This window comes from Camelina sativa, chromosome 7 (assembly GCF_030686135.1).
Source record: "Camelina sativa cultivar CO46 ecotype springtype chromosome 7, ASM3068613v1".
Classification (NCBI taxonomy): domain Eukaryota; kingdom Viridiplantae; phylum Streptophyta; class Magnoliopsida; order Brassicales; family Brassicaceae; genus Camelina; species Camelina sativa.
Window position 1 is genome coordinate 11,202,069 of NC_141886.1, and position 21,621 is coordinate 11,223,689.

Here is a 21,621-nt window from a genome sequence, read left to right on the forward strand (position 1 = left end):
TCTCATCATCACAAACAACAGGGACTTGCTTTTGTTGGGTTAGAAGTAGTTTATCTAGCTTCTCATCTAAGACTTGTAGTTCCTTTATATGCCCTTCCTCATAAGCAACACCTTCCCTTAAGCTTCTATCATATTCCTCACTGTAATTGCCATTGGACTGAGCAAAGTTCTCTACTAAGTCCAAACCTTCATCTAAATCTTTATTCATGAAGCTTCCATTGGAGGCTGTGTCTAGGAGCATCCTGATCTTGGGAAGAACACCTCTATACAAAGTACACAACAAATATTCCCTGCTGAATCCATGATGTGGGCATTGTCTCTGGTAGCCTTTGAAGCGCTCCCATGCTTCACTGAAAGATTCACCATTTTGTTGGAGAAATCCTGAAATGGCATTCCTCAAATGTGCAGTCCTTGAGCTAGTGAAGTATTTTGCAAGGAAGACTTTCTTACAATCAACCCAAGAGGTGATTTTTCCAGAATGTAGAGTCTTCTCCCACTGATGTGCTTTATCTCCTAGAGAAAAAGGAAACAACCTCAACTTCAAGGCATCCTCACTAACTCCATTGATATTGGTAAGGCTACAAAGCCTATCAAACTCATCAAGATGTGCAAGGGGATCTTCACTAGGCAGTCCATAAAATCTGTTGCTCTGAACCATTGAGATCAAACTAGTCTTGATTGTGAAGGTTGTGTTGTGGACAGGAGGAGGCACTATCCCATATCTCTGAGTATGAGTAGTGGGAGCATCACTATTACCAATCTTCCTTCTCCTTGGAGGTTTAATCTGATCCTGTTGTAGTTCCATTTCCACCTCTTCTTCTGTTTTTTTGAGACTCTGAACAGGTGCTCGACCAGGTGCTCGAACAAGCACTCGACCGTTTGCATTGAGGTACTCGGCCGAGTGCCTAGTCGAGTGGTACCTGAGAATGAAAACACAACACCAGAACAAGAGAGAGGTGAGTAATAGAATCAAAAGTAACATAGCTTAATCTTGAAACAATGAAATCTCGACTGGAACATATAAACACCCTAATGGCAACGGCGCCAATTGAAACAAGAACTTTTTCAAGTATCTACTTATGAATGAATGAATGATGCAATCAAACAAACAAACATAAGTATGAATGATCAGAATGTTATGCAAGGTGTTTCAATTCCCTTATGATGTTGTAGCATAAAGGATGTCAATCCATAAAGAGTGTGATATGTAAGCAGTCAAGATGTGATCAATGCATTCAAGTTAAGCCAAATATCAAGTTGATTTGTTTCTAACAATCTAATGACAATAATGAAATGCAATAAACTAAGGCAACTTAAGACAATACTAATGCTGAATTAAACTGTAGAAAAAGTGCAATAAACAAGACAAAGCAGAATTAACTAATAAGCAGAAGAAAACATGAACAGAACAATGCATAAGCAATAAAGTAAAATGGAGCTCGACCTAGCACTCGGTCGAGTGCATGGTCGAGTTGACAAGCGAATGAACAGAAACAGAGCAAATAATGAAAACAGAGCAAACAGCAAGCAATTAACAATACTTAAACAGGGAAATCAATAAACAAAGAAAATCCTAAGGATGGATTCATGGGATGGACTCACGCTATGGCTATCTAAATTGGTCAACAAACCTCAATCAACAATGAGCTATCTCTAGACAATGATCTTCTAATACATGTTAATCCATTCTCATGACAATAACAATCAAGCCAAGATACTTCTTAGACCTAGTTCTCACTAGCTATTACATATCAAAGCAAGCATTAAAACCCAGATCATCAATGTCAAAAATCACTTTAAACATCTAATCTCTTAGCATGCTTCATGATAATCTCTAGCATTAACCTTATCTAACAACTTAGACACTGGTGTGATGCTAAGAAGCTTAAGATCTATCCTTACCCTCTCAGTATAAGAATAGCATAGAGCATATCTAATCTAGAAGAGATATATAACAATCAAGCTTGACCAATCTAAACAACCATAACCTTTACCCAGCCTAATCCATCCCTAAGATCCTAAGCCACTAATAGGATCTAAAAATCATCATGAAGAACACAAACCCAGAAATTAATGAAACTATCATGATTAGAAAGATGAGATTAAGATGAACAATATTGAACAAAGAAGTGAAAGCAAATATTCAACAGATTCAAAGTAATGAAGGTTACAAATCTATGAAAATCTAGAGAAAAGATAAGAGATGATGCAATAAAGTAAAAGAAGCTAAAAATGGCAAAAACTAGGTTATGAGGTGTCTACATGGTCTCCAGGGTCTCTCCCTCTTCGGCCACAAGTGCCAGTACACATATATATAGTAAGGAGAGAGAAGCCCTAGTTAGCTAGAGGACAAAACAGAAAGGCGGCGGTCAGCTCGACCATGTGCTCGGTCGAGTGCATGGTCGAGTGGTTGGTCCGTCACGTAGCTTGAGTCTTCGATCTGGGATGATAACCGTTCAGTAAAATCGGGATAACTCTTGCACTACACCTCTGATTTCCTTTAAACTACCGGCATTAGAAATTTAACTCAATTTCCTACAACTCTTATGAAGGATGTGGAAGCTGAATCGCAATGGAAGATCTTCATTTGGATCGATCTTTGAGAATCTCGTTATGAATCCGACCGAGTACTCGACCATGTGCCTGCTCGAGTGCTGTGGTCGAGTTGCCGTACGAATCCACTTCCTGATACTTTCAGTCCTCTTGTTTAGATCCAGAAATAACACCAAGTCCTTCCTTACCCTTTTAGAGCTCCATAACACCTAATAATACTCCAAATGCACAAAAATATGCAATACATGCTTCTAAACATCCTAAGTGCATATTTGGACATAAATGGCTATAAAACCTAAGGAATCATTTCTATATGATGCAAAACATGAACTAAACAAGGCCTTAAATATGGTAAAATATAGTAACATCAGTTTTAGAAGAATGCTAAAGGTAAGAACACCTAGACACATACAAGAATAAAACCTTGTCTACCCAAAGGCTCCCAAAGTGTTTTATCCTAGCAATCTATACCCGAATGATCCTAGTTCTACCCTTTATCTTCTTCTTTTCTTTTTTCACCCTTTTCTCTTTTGGTTTTCAAGTTTTAGGAGATGTTTCTTATTTGATCATTCTAGTGGGATGGGGGATTCTTACTTATTTGCTATGGTTCTCTTTTCTTCTTATTCTTAAGACATATAAGCACTTTGCTAGACTTTCCTTTTCTTTTCTTTAATTAGAACCATTCTCAACTTTTTTTACTTCCCATCCTTTCACTAGACTTTTACTTAAACACATTCTCCTCTTAAAGACTCTACCCTCTTTTCTTTCTCTTTTTCCTCTTTTCTTTTCATAACAGCCAAGTCCCAAACCCAACAAGTGAACCACCTAGTCCTATCTAGTTTGAAAAATGCAAACTAGAACTACACAAGGCTTTACTCTTGTCAGTTCAAACCTAACACTTTCTACCAAGCTCAATCCCAAAAATAGGCCTCACACACACAAGAATAAACATAGCTTGAAAGAAGGTTTGGTTTAGGGGTAGGGGAACTGATTCTTAATGAGGAAATCAGCTACTTGGATCAACAAGAGTGGTAAAAAGGAAGAAGATGATCCAAATATGTATATAGTATCCATGAGTTTAAAGCAGTGCACACATTGATAATTGAAAGTCAATATTAGGTTCTTATAAATAGGAAATGGTTTCAAATCTCAACATGCTTCAATTTAGACCAAATGCAATGTAGGAATTCAAGGCTTGGTTCAATCTTATGCTTCTAACCACTCAACTAGCATCAAAGTACTATTAACTTGGGCATTGATCCTAGTCTAGTGAATAAACAAGCTAACAAGGGAATACTCATCATAGATCCCTAATGTAAATACTATACAATCCTACATGAAACATGCTAAACAAGATCCTAATATGCAATGCAAACTACATGAACACTCTTTTTTTTTATAAAGAATTTTGCAAAAAATTTCAAATTTTTAGGGTTTTTCTATGCCTTAGATGCTATGCAAGTATTAACATGATGATGCTAAAAATTTGAAATAAGAAAACAAAACACAACATCAAATGCTATCTCAAACCCTCCCCCAAACTTAAATCACACAGTCCCTGTGTGAAAGAAATTTGATTGAGGATTCAGGATTAAAAACAAATCACAAAACACAATGTCAAATGCATTGATATTTACAAGTGAAGGTGATAGTGGTACCTTAGGGATTGTGGAAGTAGTTGTCCACATCCATCTGCATGCTGTCATAGGAGTAGTTGGGGTCTTGTTGATGACTTGGAGGTGGAGATTGGGGCAGCTCGACGATGGGAATCGACCGAGACTCGGTCGAGTACGTGCTCGAGTGGGGGGGTCGAGCTGGCTGCCGAGTCTTCTTTTCCTCTTCTATCTGGCCTCCCTTGCTTCCCTGATCATGAAAATACCAAAACAAAAATCAAAATACCAAAAACCTTAAACAATATGTACATGGATACCTTAGGGACTTCCTCCCTAGTGAGCTTGTTTAGAGTCACTAAGCTTGACTTTTGATGCCTGTTCAGGCTTGGTTTGGATTCCAAGGAGTTGATGAAATCCCCCCTGGTTCTATTTGATAACCTTGGTGCTGTTTCTTGATCACTACCTCCTTACCATTTGAGCTTTGATTCTTCTTAAACTTGAGTCTTGGTCTTGCCTTCTTCAAAGACCTCTTGTTGAGCTGAACTTGAAGATCCTTCACCAGATCAGTCAGCTCTTGAACTGAACCCTTAAGATGTTGAACTGATTCCTCATGAGATGTGACCTTAGCTGTTGAAGTCTCTTCTTCTCTCAAAACCCCAAAATCAGCCTTATCTTCAATCTTAAATGGTTGACCTCCAATGGTTGGTAGGTTAGATGGATTTGTAATATCAAAGTTCATGGTCAAACCTTCAGATATGTTCAACCTTATCAGCCCCTCCTTAACATCAATGATTGCTCCTGCTGTGGCAAGGAATGGTCTCCCAAGCAAGATTGGATCCTCTACCTCCTTATCCATCTTTATTATGATGAAATCAGTGGGAATTCTTGCCTTGCCTATCTTGACTAGGAGGCTCTCCAATTTACCAACTACATCTTTGTGTGAACCATCAGCTAGACTTATGTAGAGATTGCTTGGCTTGAATTCAGTGTGTCCAAGCTTTTCTGCTATAGAGTAGGGCATGACACTAACAGATGCTCCAAGATCACACAAGCATTTGTTGATGTGAAGGTAGATGATGGAGCAAGGTAGATTGAATGGACCTGGATCTTCAAGTTTTGTTGGTACAATAGCTGTCCCAATCTCTTCTTGATCTCTCCTGTTTTGATTCTGAGCTTTCTGCTTGGATATGTCAAGTAACATGCCTTTGTAGAGAGGATATGGGGCATATTGTTCCAAAGCTGGTCCTCTCTCCTCTTCCTTCTCTTCAATGACAACCTCCTGTTGAATGGCCCTCACTTCCTTCTTTTCAATCACAATCTCTTCCTTCAAAGCCATGACTTCTTCCTTCTCAATGACTTCCCCTTGTTGTCAAGCTAACTCCTTCTCTTGTTGCAAAGCCAACTTTTCCCTTTTCTCAATAATTTCTCTGATTTCTTTCAGCTTTTGTGCTTTGAAACGTCCTGGGAATGGTAGAGGTGGTTTATAAGCAGGAGGAATGTACTTAGCTGGCTTAACAGCTTCTGGGACATCAGCTCTACTGGAAACTCGATCAGTCAGTCGATCGTGTGTGTGTTCGAGTGGGGGGTCGAGTTCTTTGTCAACTTCAGCTTTTTTTGCACAATCTTCACTTTGAGCTTCAAGAAATGACCAATCCTCCTCAGTGTTAACTTCACTGTCCTCAGTGACAACTGCCTCATTGAGATGAATGGCCTTAGCAGTGCATTCCCTTGGGTGTTGAAGTTGGTTTTGTGTAGGAGAGGAAGTAGAAGCCATGCAACTCTCCATGTTCGTGATTGTAGAGCTCAATCTCTCCAACTGGTTATTCAGTCCAGCAGAATAAGAATTCAACGTTTGGTGCAGCTCAGCAAACTGCCTTGCTTCCTCAATCTGCTTAGTGGCTTGCCCAAGCAACAGTTGTTGCATCATAGCTCTTAAGTCAGGTTCTTGAGCTTGTGAGGTCTGGAACCATGGAGAGGGATACAATTCAGCCTGGTATACTGGTTGATGTTGCATGGGTATGTAATTGAACATACTGTTGTGGTACATCATTACTGACTCGAACAGGTACTCGGTCGAGCACAGGCTCGAGTTGAAGGTCGGGCTGACTGAGATGAGAAGACAAATGTATTTGGGTTGTGACTCGATCAGGTACTCGATCAGCACTCGGTCGAGTGCTAGCTCGAGTTGATGGTCGAGTTGGTACCTGAAACTCAACACAGACAAGAAGAAGAAGAATCAAGATTAGTAGTGATCAAGGTAGCAATATAACTTAATCTTAGACTAATAATGATCCTAAATGTCACAAAACACACTCAAATGGGAAACTGCGCCAAATTGAAACTGACTATTTCTGTGGGTGGTGAATGAATGATGTATGGAATGATGATTTATGAAAGAATGGATGTCAGGGTGTTTCAATTCCCCTTATGCAGTTGCAGTATAAGAGGTGTCAATCCTATATGAGTGATTGTGAGCAATTAAGATGTGTATAAGAATCTAAGTCAAGCCAGATGTAAAGGATGTTTGTCACTAAGAAAGCAAACTACAAGAACTAAGAACTAAATGCAAATGAAACAGAATGATTATAGTAGCAAGAACAGAAATAGAAACTATGTTAATGAACTAATGCAAGACAAGTAATGAACAGAAAACTAAGTGAATGCAAGGGAAATGAAACAGGAATGAAACAAGAGATAAGACATGACAACTACAAAGCATGAACACAAATTCTCGGGACGAACTCGAGCAGCACTCGACCGAGTGTAGGTCGAGTACAGGGTCGAGCTAGACTAAACGTGAAAACAGAGCAACACAATAAATACAGAGCAATGCAAAAACGAATCAAACAACAAGCAAGCAATGATATTTAGACTAAGATCTTAATAAACAAAGAAGGCCTTGAGGAGGGATTCATGGGCTGAACTAATCATTGTGGTTATCTAACTTGGTCAACAAATCTCAAGCAAACTTTGAGCTGATCTCTAGACATACTATTCTAAGACATGTTTAATCCACTCTCATGGCAAGAAACAATCAAACCTATGCATTTCTAGACTTGTTCTCACAAAGTAAAGAATCTACACAAGCAGGCATTAAGCAATACATCTCAAACCAAACAAGACTTCTAATCTCTTAGCAAGCCTAATGGTAAGCTCTAGATCTAGCCTTATCTATGCTCCTTAAACATTGGTGTGATGCTAAGATGCTTGAAATCAAACCCTACCTTCTCAGATATAGGATCAGCATTAAGAACATCGAGCCTAGAAGAGATCTACAACAATCAAGCTTGACCAAATCAAATAAACCACAAGATCAACCCAGCCTAACCCATCCTCAAGGTCCTAAGCAAACTACTCACAAGAACACATGGTGAAATAAGTCAAAAACCCAGAAAATATTGAAACTTGCATCATTAGAAAGATGAAACAGAGATCTACAATATTGATAAAGAAATAAAACTCGAAATCTTAATATCATGAAAGTTATGAAACCAACAAAATACAAGAATCTAGTCTTTCTTTCTTAAACAAGTACAAAATCTAAAAATAAAAGAAAGTGCAAAAGGAATAAATCTAAAAAAGGTAAAAACTAGGTTTTAGACTCTCTAAAAAGCTGGACTCTTTGGTGGCTGCAGGTACAAGGGCTTTATATAGGAGATGAGGTGGAAGCCCTAAAAATACAAAAAGTCAAAGCAGTCAACGACTCGGTCAACTCGACCAGTGCTCGGTCGAGTGGCTGGTCGAGCTGGCTTCTCTCGTGCATTCTCCACTTGGTCGAGTCCTTCTCAGCACACGGTCGAGTGTCTGGTCGAGTGTGCGGTGGAGTTGGACTCTGGACCTTGATTCTTCAGCCTTAATTCTCTTGTTTTCTCCTCAGGATTGCTTCACTTCTCCTCAGCATTGCTTCCATGCTCCTTAAGCTCCAAAATCACCTGTTTATGCATGAAAAGATGCAAATGCAATGCAACTATACCCTAATGCATGATTAGTCCTAAAGCTACACAATAATGGCCTAAATGGATAGCAAAAGATGCAAAAGTTGTGAATAAACTAAGGGAAAACAAGGTAAAATATATGAACATCACTAGACTAGGACATCCTCACTCTCGGGCTCTAGAGTTAATATTTCCAAGTTTTCTTTCAAGAATGATGAATGTGAGGCTTGTATCCTTGGTAAACATTGCAAATCTGTTTTCCCTAGGTCATTGACTATTTATGATAAGTGTTTTGATCTTGTTCATTCTGATGTTTGGACCTCTCCATGTTTATCTAGAGAAAATTAGAAATATTTTGTTACTTTTATTGATGAAAAATCTAAGTATACTTGGCTAACTTTGCTTCCATCTAAAGATAGAGTTCTTGAAGCTTTTATGAATTTTCAAAATTATGTGACTAACCACTATAATGCAAAGATTAAGATTTTGAGATCAGATAATGGTGGGGAATATACAAGCCATCCTTTCAAACAACATCTCACCAAACATGGCATAATTCACCAAACAAGTTGCCCTTACACCCCACAACAAAACGGTGTAGCTGAGAGGAAAAATAGGCATCTCATGGAAGTCGCAAGATCCATGATGTTTCACACCAATGATGTCTCTCCATTTGAGGTATTAAACAAAAAAAAACCCACCGTTGATCATTTACGTGTGTTTGGGTGCACTTGTTTTGTTTTAAAACCAGGTGAATTGCGAGACAAACTCGATGCCAAAAGTACCAAAAGTATGTTTCTTGGCTATTCTACAACCCAAAAGGCTATAAATGCTATGATCCTGAGTCTAGACGTGTCCTGGTGTCTCGAGACGTGAAGTTTGTAGAAACCCATGGGTATTATGACCAGAAAAATTGGGACAACCTTCGCGACCTGTCTACATCTCCATCCGACCGCGCCAAGAATCTCCGGATCATACTTGAACGACTAAGTGTTGGCAACGATCCGGCCAATCAAAATCCAGCCAGGCCAAACACTTCAGGAGAGTCTCATTTACCTAAGGAAGCTGCACCAAGTCAATCTCCTGCTGCTGAACCAGACACTAATCCGATAGCTGCAACTCCTACCGATGAAAATACTGTACAACAAGTTGAAACTGAGGTGAAATATGAGGAAGAAATCACACCAACCGAAGCTGGAGATGGACGACAATGATGGCCATGAGGAAGTCATACCACTACGAAGAAGCCAGCGTCTCAAGTTTGATCCGACTAACTGGAAGAACAATCGAGTGTACTATAACAACATGGCCGTTGCACATCCTATTCAAGCGGTGTGCACTCTTGCGCATTTCCCTATGGACCACCAAGCCTTCCTTGGCCAAATTGATAAGCATTGGATTCCACAAATATATGATGAGGCTAAGGAACACAAGGTATGGTGGCCATGGAGAAAAACCACACATGGGATGAAGCCGACTTACCCAAAGGAAAGAAGGCGGTCACCTCACGATGGATCTTCACAATTAAATACAAGAGTGATGGGGAGATTGAACGCCATAAGGCCCGCCTTGTTGCACGTGGGTTTACACAAACCTATGGGGAGGACTATCTTGATACGTTTGCTCCGGTGGTCAAACTACACACAGTTCGAGTTGTCCTATCTTTGGCCACCAACTTGGATTGGGAGCTTTGGCAAATGGACGTTAAGAATGCGTTCTTACAAGGCGAACTGGAAGATGAGGTTTACATGAGGCCACCACCCGGCCTAGAAGACACCATTGGACCTGGAAAACTCTTTAATCTCAACAAGGCCATATATGGTTTAAAACAATCTCCAAGAGCATGGTACCACAAACTAAGCACTACATTGCTTGGGAAAGGCTTCCGCAAATCAGAAGCTGATCACACCCTCTTCACACTACCAAGTGATAAAGGTATTGTAGTCTTTCTAGTATATGTTGATGATATCATCATATCTGGAAGTGACAAGGTAGGGATTCAAGACACCAAAGATTTCCTTAAATCAGTATTTGATATTAAAGACCTTGGAGATAGAGGTATATAGGACTAATGAGGGATTATTCTTATCACAAAGAAAATATGCACTTGATCTCTTCGCTGAAGCAGGAAAACTTGGTTCAAAGGCTGTGACAACACCACTTGAAGAAAACTATAAAGCAGGAGGAAAGGGGGAGCTTGGGGCGGCTCCATTTGAAGATGTCACATGATATAGGCGGCTAGTAGGTAAGCTTATATACCTTACTATTACTCGACCTGACATTTGTTTTGCTGTGAACCAGGCTAGCCAGCATATGCAAAACCCAACTGTACATCATTGGAACATGGTGAACCGGATCCTCAAATACATCAAAGGTGCACCAGGACAAGGAATCTGGATGGGACACAATGAGAACACGAACTGGTAGGATATTGTGATGCTGATTACGCCGGCGACCGCGAAGACCGTCGATCAACAACCAGATATTGCACATTCCTAGGGGGCAATCTTGTCACATGGAAAAGCAAGAAACAAAAGGTGGTATCACTTTCAAGTGCTGAAGCTGAGTATAGGGTCATGAGGAAACTGACTACCGAACTGATGTGGCTTAAAGCTCTACTGAAGGATCTTGGAGTTGAATCACCAAAACCTATCACTATGCATTGTGATAATGAGGCGGCCATACACATAGCCACTAACTCTGTGTTTCATGAACGGACAAAACACATTGAGGTCGATTTTCATAAGGTCCGCGAACAAATTCAACTTGGGGTCACTCTCCCTTGTCACACCAAAAGCTCTGAACAGCTCGCTGACATTCTCACCAAGGCAGATAGTCCACAAGTGTGTGAGTATATCCATTCTAAACTTGGTCTTATAGACCTCACTCGACCATGAGTACCCTCACATGGCACCTACACTCTTTTTCCCTTAAGTATAGTTTTTCCCAAGTGGTTTTCTATAGTAAGGTTTTTAATGAGGTAGGTGTTCGTGATCTTCAAGCTTTATCGACAATAAGTCGCTTAAGCTTGAGGGGGATTATGAGAACACACACACACACACCATCCGTACAAGCACTGTTCGTACAACCAATGCGAGATGGGTCGTCCGTACAACCAATGCAAGATGGGCCGTCCGTACACGTTAGAGGATTAGCGAGTCCAGTCCACAAGTTGAAGTCTCAAACGGTCACAAAGCCACTAGAACCATCCTCCATTTAGCCGTTGTCGAGATTACACAAGTGGGAAGCAAAGAGAAGTCAAATAAGAGTCACATGTGTGTTTAAGGAGACATGTCACTTTCAGTCATGTAACTTGTGCATAGAATCTGTAGAGAATATTCTACTTGTATATCCTATAATTAGTTTGTATCTAGGATCCATATCAAGTAAGAAGTTACTTTCTTCTTCTACACTTCTCTCTATTCAATTTACACTCTCTTACTCTCCTACTCTCTCAATAAACCCAAAACCGCAAACCCTTTTATACCTCTTCGTCTTTGAATCAAAAGCTTACAAAAACAGCTTTGTGTGTGTTTCTAGTGTCAAAATGTGTGACAATCGAATGCATTTGACTAATTGTAAGAGTTCGGGATGAATTTGGAGTGTTTAGACAACAATTATACCCATTTTGTCCCGAAACAGGCTAAACCCGAGAAAACATTGATTTAAAGCAGTAAACAGCAATGTTACTCTTTCTAGGGTGAAAATATGTAACAATCTAATGCGTTTGAATAATTATAAGAGTTCGGGTTTAATTTGGAGTGTTTAGACAACACTTATACCTATTTTGTTCCAAAATAGGCTTAAAACGAGAAAACAGGCTAAAACCGAGAAAACATTAACTCGAAGCAGTAAACAGCTTTGTTTGTGTTTCTAGTGTCAAAATGTGTGACAATCCAATGCATTTAACTATTTGTAAGAGTTAGGGAGGAATTTGGAGTGTTTACACAACAATTATACCCATTTTGTCCCAAAACAGGCTAAAACCGAGAAAACATTGATTTAAAGCAGTAAACAGTTATGTTACTCTTTCTAGGGTGAAAATATGCAACAATCTAATGCGTTTGACTATTTATAAGAGTTCGGGTTTAATTTGGAGTGTTTAGACAACACTTATACCTATTTTGTTCCAAAATAGGCTTAAAACAAGAAAATTGGCTAAAATCGAGAAAACATTAATTCGAAGCAGAAAAAAGCTTTGTTTGTGTTTCTAGTGTAAAAATGTGTGACAATCCAATGCATTTAACTAATTGTAAGAGTTCGGGATGAATTTGGAGTGTTTAGACAACAATTATACCTATTTTGTCCCGAAACAGGCTAAACCCGAGAAAACATTGATTTAAAGCAGTAAACAGCTATGTTACTCTTTCTAGGGTGAAAATATGTAACAATCTAATGCGTTTGAATAATTATAAGAGTTCGGGTTTAATTTGGAGTGTTTAGACAACACTTATACCTATTTTGTTCTAAAATAGGCTTAAAACGAGAAAACAGGCTAAAACCGAGTAAACATTAATTCGAAGTAGTAAACAGATTTGTTTGTGTTTCTCGTGTAAAAATGTGTGAGAATCCAATGCATTTAACTATTTGTAAGAGTTCGGATGGAATTTGGAGTGTTTAGACAACAATTATACCCATTTTGTCCCAAAACAGGCTAAAACAGAGAAAACATTGATTTAAAGCAGTAAACAGCTATGTTACTCTTTCTAGGGTGAAAATATGTAACAATCTAATGCGTTTGAATAATTATAAGAGTTCGGGTTTAATTTGGAGTGTTTAGACAACACTTATACCTATTTTGTTCCAAAATAGGCTTAAAACGAGAAAACAGGCTAAAACCGAGAAAACATTAACTCGAAGCAGTAAACAGCTTTGTTTGTGTTTCTAGTGTCAAAATGTGTGACAATCCAATGCATTTAACTATTTGTAAGAGTTCGGGAGGAATTTGGAGTGTTTACACAACAATTATACCCATTTTGTCCCAAAACAGGCTAAAACCGAGAAAACATTGATTTAAAGCAGTAAACAGTTATGTTACTCTTTCTAGGGTGAAAATATGCAACAATCTAATGCGTTTGACTATTTATAAGAGTTCGGGTTTAATTTGGAGTGTTTAGACAACACTTATACCTATTTTGTTCCAAAATAGGCTTAAAACAAGAAAACAGACTAAAATCGAGAAAACATTAATTCGAAGCAGAAAAAAGCTTTGTTTGTGTTTCTAGTGTAAAAATGTGTGACAATCCAATGCATTTAACTAATTGTAAGAGTTCGGGATGAATTTGGAGTGTTTAGACAACAATTATACCTATTTTGTCCCGAAACAGGCTAAACCCGAGAAAACATTGATTTAAAGCAGTAAACAGCTATGTTACTCTTTCTAGGGTGAAAATATGTAACAATCTAATGCGTTTGAATAATTATAAGAGTTCGGGTTTAATTTGGAGTGTTTAGACAACACTTTTACCTATTTTGTTCCAAAATAGGCTTAAAACGAGAAAACAGGCTATAACGGCGAAAACATTGATGAAAAGCAGTAAACAGCTTTGTTTTTGTTTCTGGGGTTAACATGTGTGACAATCGGATGCATTTGACTAATTGTAAGAGTTCGGGATGAATTTGGAGTGTTTAGACAACAATTATACCCATTTTGTCCCGAAACAGGCTAAACCCGAGAAAACATTGATTTAAAGCAGTAAACAGCTATGTTACTCTTTCTAGGGTGAAAATATGCAACAATCTAATGCGTTTGACTAATTATAAGAGTTCGGGTTTAATTTGGAGTGTTTAGACAACACTTACACCTATGTTGTTCCAAACCAGGCTTAAAACGAGAAAACAGGCTAAAACCGCAAAAACATTGATTAAAAGCAGTAAACAGCTTTGTTTGTGTTTCTGGGGTCAACATGTGTGACAATCGAATGCATTTGACTAATGGTAAGAGTTCGGGATGAATTTGGAGTGTTTAGACAACAATTATACTCATTTTGTCCCGAAACAGGCTAAACCCGAGAAAACATTGATTTAAAGCAGTAAACAGCAATGTTACTCTTTCTAGGGTGAAAATATGTAACAATCTAATGCGTTTGAATAATTATAAGAGTTCGGGTTTAATTTGGAGTGTTTAGACAACACTTATACCTATTTTGTTCTAAAATAGGCTTAAAACGAGAAAACAGGCTAAAACTGAGTAAACATTAATTCGAAGTAGTAAACAGATTTGTTTGTGTTTCTCGTGTAAAAATGTGTGAGAATCCAATGCATTTAACTATTTGTAAGAGTTCGGAAGGAATTTGGAGTGTTTAGACAACAATTATACCCATTTTGTCCCAAAACAGGCTAAAACAGAGAAAACATTGATTTAAAGCAGTAAACAGCTATGTTACTCTTTCTAGGGTGAAAATATGTAACAATCTAATGCGTTTGAATAATTATAAGAGTTCGGGTTTAATTTGGAGTGTTTAGACAACGCTTATACCTATTTTGTTCCAAAACATGCATAAAACGAGAAAACAGGCTAAAACCGAGTAAACATTAATTCGAAGTAGTAAACAGATTTGTTTGTGTTTCTCGTGTAAAAATGTGTGAGAATCAAATGCATTTAACTATTTGTAAGAGTTCGGAAGGAATTTGGAGTGTTTAGACAACAATTATACCCATTTTGTCCCAAAACAGGCTAAAACAGAGAAAACATTGATTTAAAGCAGTAAACAGCTATGTTACTCTTTCTAGGGTGAAAATATGTAACAATCTAATGCGTTTGAATAATTATAAGAGTTCGGGTTTAATTTGGAGTGTTTAGACAACACTTTTACCTATTTTGTTCCAAAATAGGCTTAAAACGAGAAAACAGGCTATAACGGCGAAAACATTAATGAAAAGCAGTAAACAGCTTTGTTTGTGTTTCTGGGGTTAACATTTGTGACAATCGGATGCATTTGACTAATTGTAAGAGTTCGGGATGAATTTGGAGTGTTTAGACAACAATTATACCCATTTTGTCCCGAAACAGGCTAAACCCGAGAAAACATTGATTTAAAGCAGTAAACAGCTATGTTACTCTTTCTAGGGTGAAAATATGTAACAATCTAATGCGTTTGAATAATTATAAGAGTTCGGGTTTAATTTGGAGTGTTTAGACAACACTTATACCTATTTTGTTCCAAAACATGCATAAAACGAGAAAACAGGCTAAAACCGAGTAAACATTAATTCGAAGTAGTAAACAGATTTGTTTGTGTTTCTCGTGTAAAAATGTGTGAGAATCCAATGCATTTAACTATTTGTAAGAGTTCGGAAGGAATTTGGAGTGTTTAGACAACAATTATACCCAGTTTGTCCCAAAACAGGCTAAAACAGAGAAAACATTGATTTAAAGCAGTAAACAGCTATGTTACTCTTTCTAGGGTGAAATTATGCAACAATCTAATGCGTTTGACTAATAATAAGAGTTCGGGTTTAATTTGGAGTGTTTAGACAACACTTATACCTATTTTGTTCCAAACCAGGCTTAAAACGAGAAAACAGGCTAAAACTGCGAAAACATTGATTAAAAGCAGTAAACAGCTTTGTTTGTGTTTCTGGGGTCAACATGTGTGACAATCGAATGCATTTGACTAATTGTAAGCGTTCGGGATGAATTTGGAGAGTTTAGACAACAATTATACTCATTTTGTCCCGAAACAGGCTAAACCCGAGGAAACATTGATTTAAAGCAGTAAACAGCTATGTTACTCTTTCTAGGGTGAAAATATGCAACAATCTAATGCGTTTGACTAATTATAAGAGTTCGGGTTTAATTTGGAGTGTTTAGACAACACTTACACCTATGTTGTTCCAAACTAGGCTTAAAACGAGAAAACAGGCTAAAACCGCAAAAACATTGATTAAAAGCAGTAAACAGCTTTGTTTGTGTTTCTGGGGTCAACATGTGTGACAATCGAATGCATTTGACTAATGGTAAGAGTTCGGGATGAATTTGGAGTGTTTAGACAACAATTATACCCATTTTGTCCCGAAACAGGCTAAACCCGAGAAAACATTGATTTAAAGCAGTAAACAGCAATGTTACTCTTTCTAGGGTGAAAATATGTAACAATCTAATGCGTTTGAATAATTATAAGAGTTCGGGTTTAATTTGGAGTGTTTAGACAACACTTATACCTATTTTGTTCTAAAATAGGCTTAAAACGAGAAAACAGGCTAAAACTGAGTAAACATTAATTCGAAGTAGTAAACAGATTTGTTTGTGTTTCTCGTGTAAAAATGTGTGAGAATCCAATGCATTTAACTATTTGTAAGAGTTCGGAAGGAATTTGGAGTGTTTAGACAACAATTATACCCATTTTGTCCCAAAACAGGCTAAAACAGAGAAAACATTGATTTAAAGCAGTAAACAGCTATGTTACTCTTTCTAGGGTGAAAATATGTAACAATCTAATGCGTTTGAATAATTATAAGAGTTCGGGATGAATTTGGAGTGTTTAGACAACAATTATACCCATTTTGTCCCGAAACAGGCTAAACCCGAGAAAACATTGATTTAAAGCAGTAAACAGCTATGTTACTCTTTCTAGGGTGAAAATATGTAACAATCTAATGCGTTTGAATAATTATAAGAGTTCGGGTTTAATTTGGAGTGTTTAGACAACACTTATACCTATTTTGTTCCAAAATATTGTTCCAAAATAGGCTTAAAACGAGAAAACAGGCTAAAACCGAGAAAACATTAACTCGAAGCAGTAAACAGCTTTGTTTGTGTTTCTAGTGTCAAAATGTGTGACAATCCAATGCATTTAACTATTTGTAAGAGTTCGGGAGGAATTTGGAGTGTTTACACAACAATTATACCCATTTTGTCCCAAAACAGGCTAAAACCGAGAAAACATTGATTTAAAGCAGTAAACAGCTATGTTACTCTTTCTAGGGTGAAATTATGCAACAATCTAATGCGTTTGACTAATAATAAGAGTTCGGGTTTAATTTGGAGTGTTTAGACAACACTTATACCTATTTTGTTCCAAACCAGGCTTAAAACGAGAAAACAGGCTAAAACTGCGAAAACATTGATTAAAAGCAGTAAACAGCTTTGTTTGTGTTTCTGGGGTCAACATGTGTGACAATCGAATGCATTTGACTAATTGTAAGCGTTCGGGATGAATTTGGAGAGTTTAGACAACAATTATACTCATTTTGTCCCGAAACAGGCTAAACCCGAGGAAACAGGCTAAAACCGAGTAAACATTAATTCGAAGTAGTAAACAGATTTGTTTGTGTTTCTCGTGTAAAAATGTGTGAGAATCCAATGCATTTAACTATTTGTAAGAGTTCGGAAGGAATTTGGAGTGTTTAGACAACAATTATACCCAGTTTGTCCCAAAACAGGCTAAAACAGAGAAAACATTGATTTAAAGCAGTAAACAGCTATGTTACTCTTTCTAGGGTGAAATTATGCAACAATCTAATGCGTTTGACTAATAATAAGAGTTCGGGTTTAATTTGGAGTGTTTAGACAACACTTATACCTATTTTGTTCCAAACCAGGCTTAAAACGAGAAAACAGGCTAAAACTGCGAAAACATTGATTAAAAGCAGTAAACAGCTTTGTTTGTGTTTCTGGGGTCAACATGTGTGACAATCGAATGCATTTGACTAATTGTAAGCGTTCGGGATGAATTTGGAGAGTTTAGACAACAATTATACTCATTTTGTCCCGAAACAGGCTAAACCCGAGGAAACATTGATTTAAAGCAGTAAACAGCTATGTTACTCTTTCTAGGGTGAAAATATGCAACAATCTAATGCGTTTGACTAATTATAAGAGTTCGGGTTTAATTTGGAGTGTTTAGACAACACTTACACCTATGTTGTTCCAAACCAGGCTTAAAACGAGAAAACAGGCTAAAACCGCAAAAACATTGATTAAAAGCAGTAAACAGCTTTGTTTGTGTTTCTGGGGTCAACATGTGTGACAATCGAATGCATTTGACTAATGGTAAGAGTTCGGGATGAATTTGGAGTGTTTAGACAACAATTATACCCATTTTGTCCCGAAACAGGCTAAACCCGAGAAAACATTGATTTAAAGCAGTAAACAGCATTGTTACTCTTTCTAGGGTGAAAATATGTAACAATCTAATGCGTTTGAATAATTATAAGAGTTCGGGTTTAATTTGGAGTGTTTAGACAACACTTATACCTATTTTGTTCTAAAATAGGCTTAAAACGAGAAAACAGGCTAAAACTGAGTAAACATTAATTCGAAGTAGTAAACAGATTTGTTTGTGTTTCTCGTGTAAAAATGTGTGAGAATCCAATGCATTTAACTATTTGTAAGAGTTCGGAAGGAATTTGGAGTGTTTAGACAACAATTATACCCATTTTGTCCCAAAACAGGCTAAAACAGAGAAAACATTGATTTAAAGCAGTAAACAGCTATGTTTCTCTTTCTAGGGTGAAAATATGTAACAATCTAATGCGTTTGAATAATTATAAGAGTTCGGGTTTAATTTGGAGTGTTTAGACAACGCTTATACCTATTTTGTTCCAAAACATGCATAAAACGAGAAAACAGGCTAAAACCGAGTAAACATTAATTCGAAGTAGTAAACAGATTTGTTTGTGTTTCTCGTGTAAAAATGTGTGAGAATCAAATGCATTTAACTATTTGTAAGAGTTCGGAAGGAATTTGGAGTGTTTAGACAACAATTATACCCATTTTGTCCCAAAACAGGCTAAAACAGAGAAAACATTGATTTAAAGCAGTAAACAGTTATGTTACTCTTTCTAGGGTGAAAATATGCAACAATCTAATGCGTTTGACTATTTATAAGAGTTCGGGTTTAATTTGGAGTGTTTAGACAACACTTTTACCTATTTTGTTCCAAAATAGGCTTAAAACGAGAAAACAGGCTATAACGGCGAAAACATTGATGAAAAGCAGTAAACAGCTTTGTTTGTGTTTCTGGGGTTAACATTTGTGACAATCGGATGCATTTGACTAATTGTAAGAGTTCGGGATGAATTTGGAGTGTTTAGACAACAATTATACCCATTTTGTCCCGAAACAGGCTAAACCCGAGAAAACATTGATTTAAAGCAGTAAACAGCTATGTTACTCTTTCTAGGGTGAAAATATGTAACAATCTAATGCGTTTGAATAATTATAAGAGTTCGGGTTTAATTTGGAGTGTTTAGACAACACTTATACCTATTTTGTTCCAAAATATTGTTCCAAAATAGGCTTAAAACGAGAAAACAGGCTAAAACCGAGAAAACATTAACTCGAAGCAGTAAACAGCTTTGTTTGTGTTTCTAGTGTCAAAATGTGTGACAATCCAATGCATTTAACTATTTGTAAGAGTTCGGGAGGACTTTGGAGTGTTTACACAACAATTATACCCATTTTGTCCCAAAACAGGCTAAAACAGAGAAAACATTGATTTAAAGCAGTAAACAGCTATGTTACTCTTTCTAGGGTGAAATTATGCAACAATCTAATGCGTTTGACTAATAATAAGAGTTCGGGTTTAATTTGGAGTGTTTAGACAACACTTATACCTATTTTGTTCCAAACCAGGCTTAAAACGAGAAAACAGGCTAAAACTGCGAAAACATTGATTAAAAGCAGTAAACAGCTTTGTTTGTGTTTCTGGGGTCAACATGTGTGACAATCGAATGCATTTGACTAATTGTAAGCGTTCGGGATGAATTTGGAGAGTTTAGACAACAGTTATACTCATTTTGTCCCGAAACAGGCTAAACCCGAGGAAACATTGATTTAAAGCAGTAAACAGCTATGTTACTCTTTCTAGGGTGAAAATATGCAACAATCTAATGCGTTTGACTAATTATAAGAGTTCGGGTTTAATTTGGAGTGTTTAGACAACACTTACACCTATGTTGTTCCAAACCAGGCTTAAAACGAGAAAACAGGCTAAAACCGCAAAAACATTGATTAAAAGCAGTAAACAGCTTTGTTTGTGTTTCTGGGGTCAACATGTGTGACAATCGAATGCATTTGACTAATGGTAAGAGTTCGGGATGAATTTGGAGTGTTTAGACAACAATTATACCCATTTTGTCCCGAAACAGGCTAAACCCGAGAAAACATTGATTTAAAGCAGTAAACAGCAATGTTACTCTTTCTAGGGTGAAAATATGTAACAATCTAATGCGTTTGAATAATTATAAGAGTTCGGGTTTAATTTGGAGTGTTTAGACAACACTTATACCTATTTTGTTCTAAAATAGGCTTAAAACGAGAAAACAGGCTAAAACTGAGTAAACATTAATTCGAAGTAGTAAACAGATTTGTTTGTGTTTCTCGTGTAAAAATGTGTGAGAATCCAATGCATTTAACTATTTGTAAGAGTTCGGAAGGAATTTGGAGTGTTTAGACAACAATTATACCCATTTTGTCCCGAAACAGGCTAAACCCAAGAAAACATTGATTTAAAGCAGTAAACAGCTATGTTACTCTTTCTAGGGTGAAAATATGTAACAATCTAATGCGTTTGAATAATTATAAGAGTTCGGGTTTAATTTGGAGTGTTTAGACAACGCTTATACCTATTTTGTTCCAAAACATGCATAAAACGAGAAAACAGGCTAAAACCGAGTAAACATTAATTCGAAGTAGTAAACAGATTTGTTTGTGTTTCTCGTGTAAAAATGTGTGAGAATCAAATGCATTTAACTATTTGTAAGAGTTCGGAAGGAATTTGGAGTGTTTAGACAACAATTATACCCATTTTGTCCCAAAACAGGCTAAAACAGAGAAAACATTGATTTAAAGCAGTAAACAGCTATGTTACTCTTTCTAGGGTGAAAATATGTAACAATCTAATGCGTTTGAATAATTATAAGAGTTCGGGTTTAATTTGGAGTGTTTAGACAACGCTTATACCTATTTTGTTCCAAAACATGCATAAAACGAGAAAACAGGCTAAAACCGAGTAAACATTAATTCGAAGTAGTAAACAGATTTGTTTGTGTTTCTCGTGTAAAAATGTGTGAGAATCAAATGCATTTAACTATTTGTAAGAGTTCGGAAGGAATTTGGAGTGTTTAGACAACAATTATACCCATTTTGTCCCAAAACAGGCTAAAACAGAGAAAACATTGATTTAAAGCAGTAAACAGTTATGTTACTCTTTCTAGGGTGAAAATATGCAACAATCTAATGCGTTTGACTATTTATAAGAGTTCGGGTTTAATTTGGAGTGTTTAGACAACACTTTTACCTATTTTGTTCCAAAATAGGCTTAAAACGAGAAAACAGGCTATAACGGCGAAAACATTGATGAAAAGCAGTAAACAGCTTTGTTTGTGTTTCTGGGGTTAACATTTGTGACAATCGGATGCATTTGACTAATTGTAAGAGTTCGGGATGAATTTGGAGTGTTTAGACAACAATTATACCCATTTTGTCCCGAAACAGGCTAAACCCGAGAAAACATTGATTTAAAGCAGTAAACAGCTATGTTACTCTTTCTAGGGTGAAAATATGTAACAATCTA

The 21,621-nt window shown here is 37.1% G+C and overlaps 1 non-coding gene across 1 annotated transcript; it reads left to right on the forward strand.

The window, feature by feature from the left end:
- The first annotated feature begins 296 nt into the window (after positions 1–296).
- Positions 297–402, forward strand: LOC147941159 (small nucleolar RNA R71). The gene has a single exon (XR_015562963.1). It is a non-coding gene; the product is annotated as a small nucleolar RNA R71 (small nucleolar RNA).
- Positions 403–21,621: the final 21,219 nt, after the last annotated feature.